This window comes from Peromyscus californicus, unplaced genomic scaffold, assembly GCF_007827085.1.
Source record: "Peromyscus californicus insignis strain IS unplaced genomic scaffold, ASM782708v3 Scaffold_22__1_contigs__length_63687245, whole genome shotgun sequence".
Classification (NCBI taxonomy): domain Eukaryota; kingdom Metazoa; phylum Chordata; class Mammalia; order Rodentia; family Cricetidae; genus Peromyscus; species Peromyscus californicus.
In genome coordinates, this window is record NW_026294525.1 from 52413479 (window position 1) to 52420683 (window position 7205).

The 7205-nt window shown below is 38.3% G+C and overlaps 1 pseudogene; it reads left to right on the forward strand.

Annotated features, from left to right (window-relative positions):
• Positions 1-297: 297 nt before the first annotated feature.
• On the forward strand, positions 298-1039 carry LOC128118769 (TGF-beta receptor type-1-like; annotated as a pseudogene).
• The last annotated feature ends 6166 nt before the right edge of the window (positions 1040-7205 follow it).

The window sequence follows — 7205 nt, forward strand, 5'->3', positions numbered from 1 at the left end:
GCTTTTGTTCCAATATCTGGCTCTGGGTTTTTTATTAATAATACCATTTAGCAATTTTTGTCACATCTGGCACCAAATGTGCGGCACAAATTCATGAAAAAAAAAACACTTTCCTGTGGCCTTGCACTCCCCAGCTGAGGCCTGAGCTGCACAGGGCTGATTGTGGTGGTACATACTGGTAGGATTTGCTAAGGGAGGGAGAGGCGGCAGGAGGATCCCAAGTTCAAGGCCACCCTGGGAGGCTTGCTGAGGAGAAGCTGAGGCTGGGGCCAGGCCACAAACATGGGCAGCAAAACCATGGAGGCAGTGGCTGCTACTCCAAGTTGCCAACTGCTTCTCATCTTGGTGGTGGTGGTGGCGATGCTACTACCCAGGACAAAGGTTTTACCTCTGCTTGTTCAGAGAACAATTGCCAGGACTATTGTGTTACATGAAAGCATTGTCAAAGGTCAGTTTGGGGAACTTTGGTGAGGCAAGTGGTGGGGAGAAGTTTCTGTGAAGATATTCTCTTCTAGGAAAAATGTTTGTGGTTCCGAGATGCAGCAATTTATTAGACTATGTTGTTATGCCATGAAAACATCCTAAGATTTATAGCAGCAGACAACAAAGACAATGGCACGTGGACTCAACTGTGGCTGGTGTCTGATTACAATGAGCATGGATGCCTTTCTGATTACTTGAACAGATACACTGTTATAGTGGAAGGGTTGATCAAACTCACTCTTCCACAGCAAGCGGTCTTGCCCATCTTCACATGGAGATTGTTGGTATCCAAGGAAAACCAACTATTGCTCACAGAGATTTGAAATCAAAGAATATTTTGGTGAAGAACGGAACTTGTATTGCAAACGAGGAACTTGCTGTGAAACATTGTTCTGCCACAGATACAACTGCTATTGCTCCAAACCACAGAGTAGGCACTAAAAGTTTTCTTCAGGGAACCATGGCCATGCCAAACAGTGACTTTGTAGTCTCCAAAAAGATGATGGGGCCCCATAACGATGATTTCATCAGGATGATGATAATACCACTAAGATGACAAATACCACCTAAAGATCAGTTTTGGATTGCAAACTGCTCAGGACAATTTTGAGAAGTCTAGCCAAGATGATCCAGCTTCACAGATTACTTGAGCAAGTACTTGAGACAAGCCTTGCATTTTCCCATTATGCAGAGACTGGACAACAAATGATATATTTACCTCTTCCAGGAAATAACAACTAACCCAAAAATTTTCTTTTCAGGATCCCATAAAGAAACCTTTAGTCCCAGATAGCATGAAGTAATTTTAAGAACATGACACCCATATTCCCAAGAGGTAGGGAGGGTGGCATTTGGTCTTTCAATGGGTAGTTGTTGTTTAGGATGGTTAGTTGCTAGTTGTTAATTGATAATGGTCAGGAAAAAAGCTAAACAAGGAGATTAGATTCAGGGTTCTTGTTTGCAAAAAAAAAGAAAAAAGAGGATATAGATAAGAGGTAGATTATTGAAGCTACTATAGAAAAGAGATATAGAAATGATAGGATAAAAGGGTAGATAATTGAATCTACTTTGAAAAGAAAAAAAGGGGATAGATAGATAAGATATGATAAGATAAAAAAGATAGATTATTGAATCTACTTTTAAAAGGCAACTACTAGTTTTAAATATTTTACATTGGATTGAATTTTTGTATATTGTATACAAATTATGTATATTGATAGAAATTTGAGATTGATTTTGTTAGAAAATACTATACATGTATTTCTAATCTTGTTCAAGGCTTTGTACCTATACAAATCATTTAACAATGAAATGCAAATTGCTATTCCTTGAAAGTTAATATTACCAACTACTTAGGATATAATAAATGAAAGTTAGTAGTTAGTCATTACAAACAAACTTGTAGTTATGTTAGGTATGTTTTCAAGATCAAACAGATGTATATCTTAGATATACAAGTCATCTTCAAACACTTCAGAGATCTGCAGAATATGGCATTTAAGACGTTCTAACAAAATAGAGTTTTTCTTTTCTTTTTTTTATCACAATGAGACATGTCAGCTCCTGGCAGCACCAATCTACTCCAGAGAAGATGATGGTCATTGAAGAAACTCCATATGGAGTTTACTTTCGTTGTGGAAAAAGTTAACCACTGGGCAAAAAAGGTCCCTGCCCTTGCCTCAATTGCTTACAGTATGCTGTCCAAAATGGACAAGCAGGACACAAAAAAAGGACTGCTGATCCTTGCCAAGAAACAAGGTAGGAAGGCTTTTTAGAAAATCCTGCTTCACAGATGAGTCTCAAATACTCTAGGCCCATAGGTCAAAGATTGATGCCTTTGTTGCAGAGGAACCTTGGATGACTGTCCAGGCAGCCAGCTTTTTCTGTCATTTCTTATGATTTTTAGAAGTCACTTATTTGCACTTCCTCCTTACTCAGTTAATATTATTTCCTTCTCAGTTCTCTGAGGAAATTGAAGATTAGATAATTATAGTTATAGTTTTTCTTGTTAACAAATTCAGAAAAAAACTCACTAAATAGGTGTATAAGTGTATAGATTTGAAAGACATCAAAAGACAGTTTTCAGTTGGTAATACATGTTAAGATAGAAAGTGAATTAGGTACATTTTGGACTCACCAAAATAGGCTAAATAATGGAGTTTTTTGTTTGAATCTGTCAAATGTCAATGAACTAGGCATTGTTAATATAATTCTTGAGTGTATATATTGTATATACTTATTGTACTAATTGTATATAATTTTTCTTATATTAGTTATAACCTTTTATTTTTTTAGACAAAAAGGGGAAATATGGTGATATATTGTGCACCCCAATAAAACTTATCTGGGGATCAAAGGACAGAGCCACCCACTAGATTAGACATAGAGGCCAGACAGTGGTGGCACACACCTTTAATCTTATCACTCAGGAGACAGAGATCACTCTGGATCTCTGTGAGTTCTAGGGCATACTGGGAACAGAGTCAGGTGTGGTGTCACACCCCTTTAATTCCAACACTTGAGATCTCATGGCTTTATTTGGGAAGCACACGTACCTTTAATCTCAGGAGTGATGTCTGGGCAGAGAAATGTATATAAGGTTTGAGGAAACAGGAACTCATGCTCTTGAGGCTGAGGATTTCATAGAGGTAAGAATCTGGCTGGCTTGTTCTGTTTCTCTGATCTTTCAGCTTTCACCCCAGTATCTGGCTCTGGGTCTTTTACTATTAAGACTATTTAACAATTCATGTTACACTTAAGTAGTAGTGAAGGTAATTTTATGGTGGGGGGTCACACTGCACACTAACTGTAGGTCTTGTATGACATCATCTTACCCTGTTCTGAGTATTTCAAGTGGAGAATATTAAATGTAGCTTTTAAATAACAATAAATACTGCCTATTTTAGGCTCAGAAACTGCAGGAGAAACTGTACTAAAGGGTCACAGCACTAGCACATTTGAGAACCACTTCTCTTAAGGAACCTTTTAAAAACTATATCACCCCTCTAAGCGCTCATCTCCCATCCCTTGCCCTCCATTACTGCCCCTCCTCACCCCCAGTTTGCTCATGTAGATTTCATCCATTTCTCTATAGTTGGGCAATCCATGCGCCCTTCCTAGGGTTTTCCTTACTAGCTAGCCTCCCTAGAGCTTTGGGTTGTAATCTGGCTATTCTTTGCTTCATAACTAGTATCCACTTATGAGTGAGTACATACCATGTTTGTCCTTCTGAGTCTGGGTTACCTCACTCAGGATGATATTTTTTAGTTTCATCCATTTGCCTGCAAACCTCATGATGTCATTGTTTTTCTCTGCTGAGTAGTACTCCATTGTGTATATGTACCACATTTTATTTATCCATTCTTCAGTTGAGGGGCATCTAGGTTGTTTTTAGGTTCCGACTATCACAAATAATGCTGCTATGAACATAATTGAGCATGTGTCCTTGGGTATATGCCCAAGAGTGGTATAGCTGGGTCTTGAGGAAGATTAAGTCCCAATTTACTGAGAAACTGCCGTACTGATTGTCAAAGTGGCTGTACAAGTTTGCATTCCCACCAACAGTGGAGGAAAGTTCTCCTTGCTCCACATCCTCTCCAACATAAGCTGTCTTCAGTGTTTTTTATCTTAGTAATTCTGACAGGTGTAAGATGGTATCCCTGATGACTAAGGATGTTGAGCAATTCCTTAAATGTCTTTCAGCCATTTGAGACTCTTCTGTTGAGAATTCTCTGTTTAGCTCTATAGCCCATTTTTTAATTGGACTGTTAGATAGTTTAATGTCTAGTTTCTTAATTTCTTTATATATTTTGGAGATCAGCCCTCTGTCAGATACGGGGTTGGTGAAGATCTTTTCCCATTCTGTAGGCTGTCATTTTGTCTTAGTAACTGTGTCCATTGCCCTACAAAAGCTTCTCAGTTTCAAGAGGTCCCATTTATTGATTATTGCTCTCAGTGTCTGTGCTACTGGTGTTGTATTTAGGAAGTGGTCTCCTGTGCCAATGCATTCAAGACTACTTCCTACTTTCTCTTCTATCAGGTTCAGAGTAACTGGATTTATGTTGAGGTCTTTGATCCACTTGGACTTAAGTTTTGTGCATGGTGACAGATATGGATCTATTTACATTCTTCTACATGTTGACATCCAGTTATGACAGCACCATTTGTTGAAGATGCTTTCTTTTTTCCATTGGTTTTCTCAGCCTGTTTGTCATTTGGATATATGAGGGAAGTAACCTAGATGTCCCTCAACTGAGGAATGAATGAAGAAAATATGTTATATTTAGACAATGAAGTATCACTCAGCTTTTTAAAACATGGATGCCAGGAAATTTGAAGGCAAATGGATGGAACTAAAAAAAAGTTATCCTTTATGAGATAACCTAGATATGATATGTACTCACTCATAAGTGTTAGCTATAAAATGAAGGATAAGTATAATGTAATACACAGACCAAGAGAGACTAGGTAACAAGAAGGTTTCATTGAGGAACATCTAAATCTCCCTAGGAAGGGGAAATAGAAGATATTTCATGAGTATATTGAGGGCAAGTAGGGATGGGAACATGAGCAATCAAGTTGGGCCAGGGACTGAGGGGGACAGTATTGAAAAAGACTACTGGAAAGGAAGGACATTTCAGCGTCAGGTAAAAATATGGTGCAAGGGAATCTCACAGGAATCTAAAAAGAGGACCCCATCTAAGACTCCAAGTCATAGTAGATACGTAGCCTGGACCAGCCATCTCCTGTGACCAGATTGGTGCCTAGCACAATTTTCATCAGGGAGGTGGCTTCATCCAGCAATTTGTGGAAAAAGGTGCAAGCCCACAACCAAACACTAGGTGAAGTTCAGGGAATCCTGCAGAAGGAGAGAAAGGACTGTAAGAGCCAAAGGGGTCAAGGACAGCACAAGAAAACTTATTTAATTACCTAACCTGGGCTCATAGGAGTTCACAAAGACTTAACTGATAACCAGGAAGCTTGCATGGGATTGACCTAGGCACTCTGCTTATATGTTATGGTTACATAGCTTGGTCCTCTTGTGGGACTCCTAACAGTGAGAACAGCAAGTGTCTCTGACTCTTTTGCAAGTTTGAGACCTTGAACTCCTCATGCTGGGTTGTCTTGCTCAGATTCAATACACAGGAAGGTGCTTAGTCTTACTGCAACTTGATATGCCATGTCTTGTTGATACTCTTGGGAGACCTGTTCTTTCCTAAACAGAGATAGAGGAGTGGATTAGAGGGTGAGAACATAGAGGGGTTTGTGTGGGTGGACTTGGAGGAGAGAAAGGAGGGGGAACAGTGGCCTAGATGCAAAATAAATAGATAAATAAATTAAAAAGTTTATAAAATAAAGAAAAATAAAATAATTAAAGGTGTAAGTTCAGAGATTTTATTTGTCCTTGATTGGAAGTCCCCATTGGGTGACATATATGTTTTTGTGTACATATTCCAAGTAAACTCAGATTTAATTTTTTTTTTTTTTTTTTTTTTTTTTTTTTTTTTTTTTTTTTTGGTTTTTCGAGACAGGGTTTCTCTGTGTAGCTTTGCGCCTGTCCTGGGACTCACTTGGTAGCCCAGGCTGGCCTCGAACTCACAGAGATCTGCCTGGCTCTGCCTCCCGAGTGCTGGGATTAAAGGCGTGCGCCACCACCGCCCGGCAGATTTAATATTTTATAACATATTTTGAACTAAATTCTATATTATTCTCAATTTCTTGACTATAATTTATTCTGTTATAATTCAATAACTGCACTTTCTGAAATCATATTAAAAATCATTGCCTCCTGGTTTTCTGACCATGAACTACACTTACAGTCATTATTAATTTCTCCTTGAATCCATGGGCATACTTTCATTTAATTACTGTTCTACTTTAGATATGAAATAAAATATTTGTACTGAAAGCTTAGTGTCCATTTTACTAGTTGTAAGAGATTTAAGTTTTTTACATCAGATGTAGAGACTTTGCTCAGCTGGTTTTTGGTCTTGCTTTGGTCCAATATTTCCTCACCATGTTTCCTTATGTATCTCCTGGACTATTATATATTGGAAGTATGTGATATGTTTTTTTTTAATTTTGATTTTACAGAGAATTAGTTAAGATATTGCATGAATCTTAGAAGAAACCTTGAACGTTAGAATTTTAAATAAGTTTTAGAATGTTATAGAATGTGGGGACTTTTAGAATTAAACTAGATGCATTTTTTTTTTTTTTTGCATTATGATATTGCTAAAACCCTTTAGGGACCCAGAGTGTAATGTGAGCTTTTAAAAGAAAATGACCCCATAGGGAGCGGCACGAATAGGAGGTGTGGCTTTGTTGGAGTATGTATGGCCTTAGTGGAGGAAGTGTGACACTGTATGAGTGGATTTTGAGGTCTCCTATGCTCAAGGTAAGCCAAGTGTCACAGTTCACTTCCTATTGCCTGTGGATCTAGATATATAACACTCAGCTCCTTTTCCAACATCATGTCTGCCTGCATGCCACAATGTTCTGACATGATGATAATGGACTAAACCTCTGAAACTGTCAGACATGGGCTCATTAAATATTTCTTTTATAAGAGTTGCCATGGTCATGGTGTCTCTTCAGAGCAATAAAAACCTTAACTAGGATGAAATCAAAATACCAGAATAGTTGTGTGAGTCTTTTCAGGATATCTCACCAGTAGCTGAGGTGCTTTTGAAAACTGATGGCTACTGGAGGTTGGACAGTCA